This window comes from Ictidomys tridecemlineatus, unplaced genomic scaffold (genome assembly GCF_052094955.1).
Source record: "Ictidomys tridecemlineatus isolate mIctTri1 unplaced genomic scaffold, mIctTri1.hap1 Scaffold_80, whole genome shotgun sequence".
NCBI lineage: Eukaryota > Metazoa > Chordata > Mammalia > Rodentia > Sciuridae > Ictidomys > Ictidomys tridecemlineatus.
Genome location: NW_027525947.1, coordinates 147178 through 161335, shown reverse-complemented (window position 1 = coordinate 161335; position 14158 = coordinate 147178). Strand labels below are relative to the sequence as shown.

The window sequence follows — 14158 nt, the reverse complement described above, 5'->3', positions numbered from 1 at the left end:
TTTATACATTGTATCTGACATTGAAGGACCATGCTCTCAATTGAAGACCTGTCTTATATATGTTTGCTTTGAGTAAGTCAATTTCTTATCATTAACCCTGTTTCCTAAATGTATAAGAAACTTAAGGCTATTGATTTTGTTAATCCATACAGACCTGTGATTACTGTTACTATACACTCTGGATTCTAAAAGTTAAACTTAGTTGAATGCAAAGCTTTGCAAAGTTAGTGTTCTCCAAACTAAAATTATGTGTAGCAAAATCTCTTATTTGTATAAAAATAACAAATTTGGTTGGTATTTATTCATGTAATTTGAGGTTTTATAGCTGTATCAAGTAACATTTTGAATAAGTTATATATATAATTTGGTGTTAATCTTCACATTGGAATTGGAATTTAAATACATTTTTGGAAGCTAATAATGAGAGTCTGATCTGTTTAAAGGTGAAATTGTAAAACAGGGATGCATTTTGCTGCTTTTTTCACAAAAAGAAAGTTAAAATTTCTCTTAGTCTTTGTTTAATTTATGTTTCAGATGTAATGTTGTATTGTGTTTTTTTGTCAGGATCCCCATCTTACCTGAAATAAGAGTCTGCATCCCACCTTACTACATGTTAGAATGGCTGCAAAATAGGCTAGACTTGAGATCATTTAGAGTTGTGATAGGTGGGATTATCTAGAGTTTGATGATAGCTCCAGTCTGGTGGGGGCCAGACTGGTTGGCTGGGCAAGTTGATAGCAAGATGCTCTCACACCCTCTTACAACCTTCTGACCAGCTCCATCTGTCGCTGGACACTTCAGGACTAGTGGTGCTGGGAAACTTGGCTCTCTTCAGCATTTCCAACCAATGCTTCCCCCAGGCAAAATGCCCCTAGTCTGTGAAGTTTCACAGGATTGCCTGGACATGAATGACCCATGCAGACCCACTCACTATCTGACAGATAAGGATGTAAGATACCCCAGGCTCAGCCATGTTGCAGTCCCAGAATCTGAACACCATTTCACCTTGCAGAAAGACCATGAGGGATGTGCTCAAAGGAGGGACCCTGCAAAGAATTGGCAAGATGGTGGCCACCAGCACTCCCAGCAGGAGGACCTTAGGGAAGCCAAACACTAGGCACCCTGGCATAGGACATCTAGGTCTTGGCTGGTGTCCCCAGACAGAGTTGGCTGCACCACGAGGTGAGGTGGTGGTGGCAGCAAACCTGCAAGCATCCTGCCCCCCATCCCCCAGGCACTGGCCAGTGTCTCAAGATGGAGATGGCTATGTGCAATCAAATCTGCAGGCAACTTGGCAATGGACCTCTGGGTGCGGGTGGAAGCAGCAGGACTAGTAATTGAAAGTGAGGTCAGGTTGAGGTTTTTGCGGTTAAAACAACAATAAAAAAAATCACTATCAAGGGTGAAGTTCACTGGGGTAAAATTTCATACCTTAAGCACAAGAACATTTGTTTTGAGCCAGCAAAATGTTTGAGATTGCAATCTAGACTACCTGTTAAGAGTGATCCTTCCATTCTACTTATATGAACCAATTTAGCAGAATCACTGGTTTTTGTTTTGTTTTGTTTTGTTTTTACTCTACAATATAAAGGAAATATAAAATATCATTCATTCTCTACCAAGACTTTTTGGTCAGAGTTCTGCAGGGAATCAGAACCAAAAGACTTATTGTAGAAATTGGCTTATGAGTTATGGAGCCAAGAAATTTTAGTGTTTGTCTGCAGGCAGGAGAATCAAGAAAGCAAGGGGTATAATTTGGTTTGAACCAAAGACCTGGGACTGAGGGCTGATAGTTTAAGTTCTGATCTGAGTCATGGAGACTGAGAAAAAGTGAAGGTTTTTCATATCCCAGAACCAGGAAAGATGGACATCTCAGATCATGCAGAGGAATTTGCCCTTACTATGACTTTTGGTTTTGATGAGCCCCTAAAAGGACTGGATGATGCCTGCTTTTACTAAGAAGGGAGACTTTGCTCAGTCTACTGCTTTGAGAGCAAATCTTTGCCAGAATCACTGTCAGAACACCACCCAGAAATAATGTTTTACCAGCTATCAGGGTATTCCTTAGGCAGTGTGTTGACATATAAAATTAACCACCACATTCATTGCATTTAAAAAATTGTCAATTCATTAAAAATTGTTTAAAAAACAGAGATGTTTATTTAAGTACAACAAAACATATAAAGAGAGTCCCTGAAGTTAAAAATAAAGTCTGCCATGGTATTTTACAAACAATATTGCTTGCACCATCAAGGTTGTTAGCTTTCCATCACTGTGAGGAAACTACTGAAGACAGTAAACTAAAGGAGGAAAGATTAGTTTCTGCCTCACTGTTTCAGAAATTTTAGTCCAAGTTTGGTTGACTGTATTGCTTTAGGGTCTGAGGTAGGGAAGAATATCCTAGCAGTAGGATCTGTGGCAAAAGAGACTGCTCCCTTTATGGTAGCAATGATAAATAATTTATTCTTTTTGAAAGTAGAGATGAGGGGGGGAAGAGAGACAGAGAAGAGAGGAGAGAGAGGGAGGAAAGGGCCTGGGACACAAAGAGCCCTTCAGAGAGTGACCCAGCTCCTGTCCTCATAAAGTTTTCCTCACTTCTCAATAGCACCATAGTCAATACATGGATCTTTGGGGGACACCCCAGTTCTAAACGATAACAAAGGTCAACTCAAGGTGTGGAGAAATATTTGGTTACACAAACCAAGATAGAAACTGTTGAGATTTCTTGTTCCAATAGCCAGAGGCTAAGTGTATATTTCCACAGGTTAGCGAAGGACATGGCTTATCACATTAACGAAAAGTGCAGAATTGAACTATCACAAATCACAATAAAAAAGCTCAAAGTTGGCTTTTCTGCCCGCGGATGCAGCATAGAAAGCATCGTTAAAGTCTCTTTTCCTGCTGCCATCATGTCTAAATCAGTGTCCCCTAAAGAGCCCGAACAGCTGTGGAATCTATTCATTGGAGGGCTGAGCTTTGAAACAACTGATGAAAGTCTTAGAAGCCATTTTGAGCAATGGGGAGCACTCACGGACTGTGTGATTGTGAGACACCCAAACACCAAGCGCTCTAGAGGCTTTGGGTTTGTCACTTGTGCCACTGTGGAGGAAGTGGATGCAGCCATGAATGCAAGACCACACAAGGTAGATAAAAAAGTTGTGGAACCAAAGAGAGCTGTCTCAAGAGAAGATTCTCAAAGACTGGGGGCCCACTGAACTGTGAAAAAGATCTTTGTTGGTGGCATTAAAGAAGTCACTGAAGAACATCACCTACGAGATTATTTTGAACAATATGGGAAAATCTAAGTTATTGAAATCATGACTGACCAAGGCAGTGGAAAAAAAGGGGGCTTTGCTTTTGTAACTTTGATGGCCATGACTCTGTGGATGAGATTGTCATTCAAAAATACCATACTGTGAATGGCCACAACTGTGAAGTGAGAAAAGCCCTGTCAAAGCAAGAGGTGGCTAGTGCCTCATCTAGCCAAAGAGGTCAAAGTGGTTCTGGAAACTGGTGGTGGTCGTGGAGGTGGTCTTGATGGAAATGACAATTTTGGTCATGGAGGGAACTTCAGTGGTCATGGTGACTGTGGTGGCAGCCATGATGGTGGTGGACATGGTGGCAGTGGGGATGGCTACAATGGATTTGGTAATGATGGAAGCAATTTTGGAGATGGTGGAAGCTACAATGATTCTGGGAGTTATAACAATCAGTCATCAAATTTTGGACCCATGAAGGGTGGAAACTTTGGAGGCAGAAGCTCTGGACCTTATGGTGGTAGAGGCCAATATTTGCCAAATCATGAAACCATGATTGTAATGGTGGTTCCAGCAGCAGCAGCAGTAGCCATGGCAGTGGCAGAAGGTTTTAATACTGCCAGGAAACAAAGCTTAGCAGGAGAGGAGAGCCAGAGAAGTGACAGGGAAGCTAAAGGTTACAATAGATATGTGAACTCAGCCAAGCAGTGTTGGCAGGGCCTAGCTGCTACAAAGAAGACATGGTTAAGACAATACTCATATGTATGGGCAAAAAACTCAAGGGCTGTACTTGCGACTAATTGTATAACAGGTTATTTTTAGTTTCTGTTCTGTGAAAAGTTCAAAGCATTCCACAAGGGTATTAATCTACTTTGTTTTTGGCACCCAGGCTGTTGATTGCTAAATGTAATAGTCTGATCATGACGCTGAATAAATGTCTTTTGAAAAAAAGCTCAAAGTTGAAGTTACAGGATCTTCATGAGGGTCATCATATCCTGGGGTATCGGGGATCAATAGGTGGCAAAGAAAAAGTGGGTGTGGCTGCTGCAATGGACAGGAGAGGGAAAGCAGCTATCAGAATAGTCCATCTCTTGCAAAAGAGGGTATAGGCCCATTGTGTCCCTAAAAGTGAAATACCTGAGGGTCTTCTAAATCCTGACTGGATGTGAGTAAGCAAAAGAACCATATATAAATTAGGGGTTTGTTTGAGCCATTAAGGCACAGAAGCCACTTTTCTGGGAACTCCTGGGTGAAATTCCCCAGTTCAAGAAAGCCCAGATCATGCTGGCCCTTGTCTTGGCTCACAGCTTTAGGACCAAACAACCTATTTCCTTCAAGATCCTTGCAACACCAAGAAACAAGCACCAAAACAACCCTCCTACCACATTGAAAACTATCTACTGACCCCCTTGATCTGTACCATGATAAATAAGACAAGCATGGGCCTATTCTTTGTTAGAAGTCAGACCCCTTTGATCAGCTCAATGGGTCACACCTACCTTTGAAAATATATAACCTTTGCCTTTTTGACTTTACTTCTTGATATATTACTTTCATAGTTTTTGGTGACCTTCACCCTTGTGAGATGGGCATGGTAACCATTACACTATGGTGATCCTCTACTCAAAATCTGAATCCCTCTAAAGCTAACAAGCTACAATTCATTGCTTCATCAATAGCCTTCAGGACAGGAACCCTCTCATTTTCTTAACAACTAAAATGTCGATAGCCAAAGTTAAATGAGAAAAATTCCAAAGTTAATAAAGAACATTTAAATTATGCTTTTTAATGGATTATTTTAATGGATTATTATGTTTGTTAGGGATGATGCTAACAGTAGGTCTGAAAATTATTAGAACAAGAAGCTGGCAATCTGAAATAATTTATGTCAGTGTTCTCATAATTGTCAGATTTCAATGTGGCTTATCCATCCAAGCAGGCCTGCCTTGTAATTAAATCATATAAATGTTTTATTGGTTCTAATGTAATTCCTAAACAGGTTAAATCAAATAAAAGCTTTGATAAGTATTTGTACCACTCCATACTACCTTTGGAGCTCCACTTACAGAAAGTTATAAAAATTCTTTTATTTTTCTGATTTGTAAATGTGTGTACATAATGCTTATGTCTATGTTACATGATATTAAAATTGACTTATAAATCAATAAGCATGCTCATATTTTAAAATTAACATAAAATGGGCCCAAATAGCTTTAATTCACTTGATTTAAAAAGTTTCAATTGAAATAGGGTAGAGAGATAAAAATAAAGATATCTTTAAAATTATTAATTCAAAATTTTCCAGCTGGTTAAATAATTAAGTTGGGGTTCAGAGACAGAATGCTCCCCTAGCACATGTGAGGCGCTCGGTTCAATCCTCAGCACCACAATAAATAAATAAAATACAGATAATAATAATAATAATAATAATAATAATAATAATAATAATAAAGTTGTTAATCCCTATGATATTTAAAATTTATATCTATTTGCTTCTAACAATTTTCTTTAACAGGAAAAAGATAATTAATACTGTTATCTACATTTGTTTGATGTCTTGTATCTTACAGTTAAGAATAAATACATTTAAGGTAAAGGGGAGTAATTATATGTCTTTATTAAAAGAGGTACTTATTGATTTGCAAGGTTAGAGTGCTAGAATGTCATCCATTGGATGCTAAAATATCATCTACTAAATATAAAAACATCAGATCCTATTAACTAAAATATACTTAAACTTTAGATGTGTTTGTAATTTGGTTAATATAAAATAAGATCTAAACTTCCTTTATTTTTTATGTCCTCATGAGAACCAAGGGGCTGGGAGTTAAACTTCTATCAGGTGTGATTTATATAGAAAGGTTTAAGAAAAATTTCACCCAGTAAAGTAAAAGGCTATAAATGTCTCAGTAAATTAAAACAAAATATGTACAAAATAATTTTCAAAATGTTTACATATAGCTAAATTGGTTACATGAAATTAACACAATCAGCTGAAGTTATTGAAAGATTTTTACTCTTTAAATCCTGCTAAGTTTCTGACATGAGGCCTATTTACCAATATAGATAAGATCTTTTCACAGACCTTTATTACTTGGGCATTCTAACTAAAGGATAAAAGAAATAAGAAATACTGAAAACATTAATCTACTCTCATTCCAATAAAATAATTTTTTATGTCTGTTGAGTTTTATTATTTTAAAAAAAACTAGTTTTAAAGGATTTAAGGTATATAAAATTTTGTTTAAACAATAACTGTTATTTTAAAAGTACCACATTACATTCCATATTTCAAATTTTTCTTTAAAAGCTAAACTTGGTTAATATAAAAAAATCAGTGTAATTATGATAATTATTAATAACATATTAATTGTATCTTTATTTCCCAAATATACACGTCATTAAAGTACAAGATTTAAAAGAACATTTTACTAAGCTGATGTTCTTCAAACAAAAGTTTCTACAACAATAGCTCTTAAACTATATAATAATAACAAATCAATTGGAAATTAATGGTGTTATTTAATATTTTATATTTAAATAAATACGTTATAAAATTTTACGTTACTCTCTACACTGAGAAGTAAACTATATTTCGAAAAGACAATTAAGACACACTGGCTTATTTAAAAGTTAACAATATGAAGTATATAATTTTTTTTGTGTGTGTGGTGTTAGGGATTGAACCGGGGGCCTTGTGCAAGGGAAGCACTTTACCAACAGGTCATGCCTTGCTTTGAAAATATGATTCTTGCCATTTTGTATTTATTTCTTGATAGATTACTTTCACAGTTTTTATTTCACAGCCAGCCCATCTCTCCCATGGGTACCTTGCCCATGCTGGATATGAACGGAGAGCTGTAGGCTAAGTTAGAATACATGATGACGTACTGGAGGCCTCTGGATTTGTACTTCAATCTTCATCTGCTCTATGGAGGAAGAGCAGGGAGTAGACGGGCAGAAGACCGTTAAGGCCAGTTATTTAACTGAATCACATTTTCAGAAGTTTCTTGGGAGCACCTTTAGAAAAGAAACAGGTGTTACTTCGACTCTCTGAAGAAATTCTATCTCAATTCTTCTGGGTGCTCACCTTGTGATATGTATTTCCCTCCATCCATTACCCAAGGATCCAACAGCCTCTATCACCCTCCTCCCTTCTTTCCCACAGGCCAGAATCAGTTCCTGCCCTGCTATAGGCTTTGGTCTCAGGACTGAAGCCCTAATGACTGGATCTGCTCCCTGACTGGAAGTCTGCTCCTCCCCCGATAGGAGGGTCCATAGGACCTGGGGATGCGGAGAGTCCGGCCAAAGAGAGGGGATATGGAACCTAGTTCCCAGACTTTGGGTGGGGTTGCAGATGACATGTTTCTTCCCCTTCTCCCTCAACCTCTCCTTACCTGGGAGCAGCAGAGCTCTAAAAGTGACTGGCCCTGCCTACTCCCTCCACTCTGGTTAAGTCAGCTGGAGCATCAGACCCCAGCAGCTGCTCAGCCCCACCAGTCTCTGCAGAGGCTCTGCTCAAGGCAGGGGCTGCTGAGCTGGCTCAGGATCTGGAGTCTGCAGGAGGCTGGGTTCCAGGGCCACAGCCCAATCCTGGTGTTGTAGGAGTCCCCAGAGAACTGGCATCCTCTGCCTTCATCCTGAACAGACTCCACTCTGTTTTCAACTCAGCTTCTGGAAATGAGCCTCCTGTGGGAATGCAGCCCTGAACTCCAGCCTTCCAGGTTGGGCTGGGAAAGGCCTTCCCTGTGCCTTACCCTGGCATTAGCCATAGGACCCTCTCTCTCGCTCTCTTTTATATATGAACATAATACCTTTATTTTAAGTTTAAACTCAGTGCCTAACACATGCTAAGCAAGCACTCTACCACTGAGCCAGGACCGAGGTCCCAGGACCCTCTTCTTTGACTGTGGGTATGAAGTCCCTTTCTCTGTACACACTGAATGGAGATACCATGCTGCCATCTTTCAGGATTGGGTATTTCCTTCCTGTGTTCCTGTTATCTCCACACCATGCCCCACTGTGTCCCTCTTATAGAAATCTGGTCTGAATCAGACCTGCATAAGCTAAAACCCTTTAGAATCCACAGGCGACCTTGGTATGGCCACTCCTCTTTCCCTTGGGCCCTGACAGGGAGGATTTCTCAGAACTCAGGGCTGAGCATGGTCAAGCTATTGCTTCCAGTGACTGGAGGCCTGATTCTTCTGTCTCACCTCAGAATGGGAAGGACCAGTCAAGGTACAGACTAGGATCTTGGGAATTTACTTGCCTGTCCTCATTGCTCCCCCATAGCCCCCATCCCTCTCTTCAATCTGCCTACAATACCTGTCAGAAAAAAATTATGATGCATCCTATGATGAGGATTCTAGTGATTAAAGGTACTGAATTCCAGTGATTAAAGGTACTGGCTGAGGACTTCTCAGTGACTGTGTCTGGGGTGGTGGTTGAAGGTCCTGAAATGAAAACACAAGAGTGTTAGCCCTTCTTCAGACCAAAATATGAGGACATATCTGCTTAGATCCTGCTGCCCCAAGTCATTCAGGAAGGCAGATCTCTGCTATGTGGCAGCTGCTGTGACAGGTCCTGAGAAGTGAGGGAGACAGGAAACAGGCCATGTCTTTAAGGGGCTCATATAGCTAATGGGAGAAGCCTGGGTGACCATACAACTCATCCTTCCTGGTGGCAGAATATGAGGAGACCCATGAGGATGGTGGTGGAGAAGCTGACATGTGAAGTGATTTAGAGGAATTTCCAAAAAGAGACGAGCACATGTCAGGCCCAAAGAATGTGCACTAAAAAAGAGGCATTAGGAGGTGAGAAGGGAAAAAGATAGGAAGACTATAACTATGAATGTTAACCCAGGTCTGACTCATGCTTGATGGATTGTACACACACACACACACACACACACACACACACACACACACACACACACACGTAGCAGCATCTCATGTGAATCCCACTTCTTCCCCCTCCTGCCAGTTACCTGTTGGCTCCAACTCCGCCTCCCATTCCTTCAAGTTCTGAATCCAGGTTCTACAGTCACCTATCGAGGACCTGTGCAACAACTCGGTCACCTCCTTGTCATTTTCCCACATTTTTTTCATCCAGTTGGACCCAGGATGTATCTCTCTCCACTTTCTGTTGTCTGAGTCAAAAAGGAGCCACATCTGTTCATTGAAGCCAAACTTCCAGGAGCTGTTGGATTTATGCTGACAACACATCCTGCCCTCCAGGGTGTTCAGACCTGCCCTCATCAGAGAGAAATCATCCTCCTTTCTTAACAAATCCTTTGTCCAACTCAGTACCACCTTCCCTGTTTTCCTTCTAATCTGGCTGTGTTCTGTCCTCCAAAACAGCTATGTCTGGGCTTTTAGAGGGACCAACATCTAACTCTTTTTTTTTATATGCACACAATCAATTTCCTTCAACCAATATCAGCTCTCTCATGTCCCTGGACTATCCTTACATACCTCTGGCCATGTCATTTTCTGCTTTAATGTCAGCTAGTTTCTGTTTTAGTGTATTCCCAATATCTCTCAGTGAGGTTTTCTGCTCTTCCCAGGTGACTGTGGCACTCACTTTCCCTCCCAGGGCACTCAAGGAGTTAACCTTGTCCATGCCACAGTCATAGGAGAAAAAATTCTTCTGGTCCACCTGGGCATGGACTGTACACCATTGCTGTCCAGGTGCTGCCTTAGAAGTCATAGCAAAGGGAGTGAGTGCCTGTGAGGGAAAAAGGCGGGTTGGGCTGGTGAGAAAGGACCCTTTAGGCATCTCCTCTCCATCCCTCTGAAGGGCTGAGCTGGCAGAGCAATAATGGCCCTTCCCAAGCTCTCTGCTTCACCTGTTTAAGGTGAGCATGTTCCCCTCCTTTGAAGTGGAGGGGACAGCAACCTCATGTCCCAGGACATAGCCCACTTCCCCTCTGCCCTTTGAACAATGCCTATACGCAGCAGCACATCACCTTGCAATGGTGGTGCCAGGCCTGCTGTGAGGGAAGGGCCTGCCTGGCAGAGGACGATCAGACACAGGAGAAGGGACTGTGCATGCTGAGTCATAGTGGGTGCAGTGAGGATGGGATCACAGCTGCATTAGAAAGAGTTCATAATTATGGTTCATAGCTTTTAGCTTGACTCTTAGGAGATGGCACTACTGTCCCAGGAGATTGCCTTTTTTTAGGTTGGAAAGTGATATTGTAATCTGAATAAAATGAAAAATCCATAGTTTGAAGAAAGGTAGTAAAGGAAGGAATCAGAAGCATGTGCTTTGTGGCTCAGAAAATTGTATATGGCAGGTTAGATATACTAGAAAAGCCAGAAAAATGACCAGTCCACTGTGATTTTTAAGAAAGCCTGGGAGACTCTTGTTTATCAAGTGTATTAAAAATATCTAGTATCCAAACCTGAACCAAAATTAGTGGAAAGGAAGAAATAAATAATAAGTTCAGAGCAGAGCACAAATAATAAATCAGAGACTAAAAAGGAGCACGAGAGAGTAATGAAATAAGGAGCTGGTTCTTCAAAGAACTAAACACAGGTGAAAAGTCAGTAGTTAGACAACTAGGCAAAGTAGAGAGAAGACTCAAATTCAGACAAGAAAAGGGAAAGGTTGCAACTGACACCACAAAAGTACAAAGGATCATTTGAGATTATTAGGAACAAAGATACCCATGTTTGTTATTATTTGCAAAAATTTGGTAACCTAGAATAAATGGAAAAATTCCTGAACACTTACACATATATATCTAACCCAGCCAGATTGAATCATGAATAAATAAAAAAGCTGAGCAGACCTATAATAAGTAACAAGATTGAATCAGTAGTAATAGCCTTCCAGAAAAGAAAATTCCAATACAAGAGAGCTTTACTGCTAAAAGTTCTACCAAATATTTGAAGAACAGTTTCTAGTTCTCCTTAAGTAATTCCCAAAAATAGAAGAGAAAGAAATTCTTCCAAATACATTTGATAAAGCCAGCAATTCCATGATACCAAAACCTGACAACACACACAAAAACTAATCCACAGCTATTTTTAAAAAATATTTTTAATTGTTGATAAAACTTTATTTTATTTATTTATTTATATGTGGTACTGAGAATCGAACCCAGTGCCTCACACACGTCAGGCAAGTGTGCTACTGCTGAGCCCCAGCCCCAGCCCCCACAGCTAATATTTTTGATGACTAAAGATACAAAAATCCTGAACAAAATGCTAGCAAACTAAATTCAATTGCCCACTAGAAAGATTATTCAACATGACCAAGTGGAATGCATCTCAAGGATGCAATAATGGTTCAACACTATCTAATCAATAAATGTAATATCCCACATTAACAGAATGAAGGACAAAACCGATATAATAGATGTAGAAAATGCATTTGATAAAATCAACATCTCTTCATGATGAAAATGCTGAACAACTAGGTATAGAAGGAATACATCTCAACATGATAAAAGGTGTGTCAAATAAGCCATCAGCAAGCATCATATCAAATGGATAAACACTGAAAGTTTTTTTCTCTCAGATCTGAAACAGAAGAATGATGCCCATTTTACGACTTTTAATCAATGGAATTCTGGGAGTGCTTGCTAGAGCAATCAGGCAAGAGAAAAAATGAAGGGCATCCAAACTGCGAAAAAAGGAATAAAATTCTCACTGTTTGCAGATGAACTGATGTTACATTTAGAAAACTCCAAGGACTTCACCCAAAACTAGTAGTGGTAATAGATGAATTTAGCAAAATTGCAAGATACAAAAAAATAAAATTATTAGAGTTGTTATATACAAATAGCAAATCATCTGAAATAGAAATCAAGGAAACAATACTACTTACAATAACTGCAAAAAATATAAAACCTTGGAACAAATTAAAATAAAGAGGTAAAAGATCTCTAAAATGAAAACTATAAAGTAATGAGGAAAGAAATTGAAAACAACAACAACACACACACACACACACAAATAAAAAGATAACCAATATTGTTCAAATGTCTATTCTACCCAACAAGATCAGCAGATTCAATGTAATCACTACCAAAACACCAAGAGCATTCTTCACAGAACTAGAAAAGACAATCTTAAAATTTCTATGGAACCACAAAGCTCCTGAAGAGTCACAGTTATCCTGCATGAAAAGAACCAAGCAAGAGGAGTTCCATGACTTGACTTCAAAATACAGGACAAAGCTGGAGTAATCAGAACAGCATGGTGCTGAATTACAAACAGAAGCATGGACCCATGGAACAGAAGAGAGAGCATAGAATTCGACCCACACACCTACAGCAGCCTATTTTTGAAAAAGGTGTACGAATGTACAGTAGAAAAAGGACAGTTTGGGGGCTGGGATTGTGGCTCAGCAGTAAAGCGCTCACCTACACGGGAATGACCCGGGTTCGATTCTCAACACCACATAAAAAAAAATAAAGGCATTGTGTTGTGTCTATCTTAAAAAAAAATTCTCTCTCTCTCTTAAAAAAAAGACATTTTTTTCTATACATGGTGTTGGGAAAACAGGGTAGGGAATTCACAGGAAAAAGAATGAAACTAGACCCCTGTGGCTCTTTACTCAGAAACAATCGACTCAAAGTGGTTTAAATGGGCAGTGGTAAAATGCTTGCTTACCAGGCAGGAGAACCAGGGATTAATTGAAAAAAATAAAATTTTATTTTTAAATATTTTAAGGCTATTGTAATGGGAAAATATTTTTTAGACAAGACCCTAAAAGTAGAGAAAACAAAAGCAAAAACAGATAAACAAGATGAATCAAAATAAAAAATCCTCTGCACATCAAAGGCAACAGTTTTGGGAGTGGAGAAACAACCTACAGAATGTCAGAAAATATTTGCATGTTGTGTATCAGGTAAGAGGTTATATATGGAACTCAAAGAACTTAATAATTAGAAAACAAATAGCCTGATTGCAAAATGGAGAAAAAAATCTGAAGACATTTCTCAAAAGTGATAAGTAAATGGCCCATAGGCACACAAAACTGTGCTCAGTATCACCAGTCATCTTTGAAATGCACATCACAACCACAAGGTGACATCATCTCACTCCAGTAAGAATAACTGTTAACAATAAAACAAACAAACAAACAAAAAGTGCCTGCAAGAGAATCCTGTATATTGCTAGCGGGATGTAGATTCATAGTGGGGGAGAGGTAGGAGGGCTTAGGCAACCAGGGCAAGATGGCAAGGGAAGAGGTTGGGCAGGGCCCAAACAAAGGAGCGTGGGGAGGGTCTTCTGATGAGGTCAACTTCCTGCTTGACCTAAGTGCTGGTGGTCACAAGTGGGGAACCCAATCAGATAGACACTTCCATATTAGCACTCCCAAGCAAGAGATCCAAAAGGGAAACTAAAACAGATGCATGGACAGAGGGGGAACCAATAAATAATATTTAGGAGTTTGTAGACAGGGGAGGAGATAAGAAAAGGAGAAATTCCAGAGACCATCAAAAGAACAGGCCAAAACTCCCACTGGATTCCCAGCTCTGAGGCCCCCTTTTCTCAGAGAAGTCCTCTCTATATCTCTCTCACTTTTGCAATAAACCCACTTCTATCTCAGTTTCCTGTTCTTAGATTCTTCAATGAATGAACACAATGATAGGTGTTTTCTAATTATTAATTATAGGTGGTAATAATAGGGCCACTAGGAAAAACAGTATGAGGTCCTTAAAATTTAAAAATTGAACTAGCATATGATCCAGGAATTCCTCTACTGAGTAATAGCCAAAGTAAATAAATACAGTCTGTCAAAGACATCTGCATTCCCATGTTCAATGTAACACTATTCAAAAAGGCAAAGAAACATAAACAACCTAGGTGTCAATCAAGTGATTAACAGATTTAAAGACAATATGATACATAACACAAACTGGAATACTATTCATCCATATAAAG

The 14158-nt window shown here is 39.5% G+C and overlaps 1 long non-coding RNA gene and 1 pseudogene across 2 annotated transcripts; one reads left to right on the top strand and one right to left on the bottom strand.

Annotated features, from left to right (window-relative positions):
• Nucleotides 1–2896: 2896 nt before the first annotated feature.
• Nucleotides 2897–3932, top strand: LOC144374643 (heterogeneous nuclear ribonucleoprotein A1-like; annotated as a pseudogene).
• Nucleotides 3933–7005: 3073 nt separating this feature from the next.
• On the bottom strand, nucleotides 7006–12215 carry LOC144374649 (uncharacterized). 2 transcript variants are annotated; one of them, XR_013433993.1, is made up of 3 exons: nucleotides 9244–11418; nucleotides 8583–8710; nucleotides 7006–7277 (listed from the first exon to the last, which is right to left on the bottom strand). It is a non-coding gene; the product is annotated as an uncharacterized LOC144374649 (long non-coding RNA). The 2 variants fall into 2 exon arrangements; XR_013433992.1 differs by having other exon boundaries at nucleotides 8583–12215.
• Nucleotides 12216–14158: the final 1943 nt, after the last annotated feature.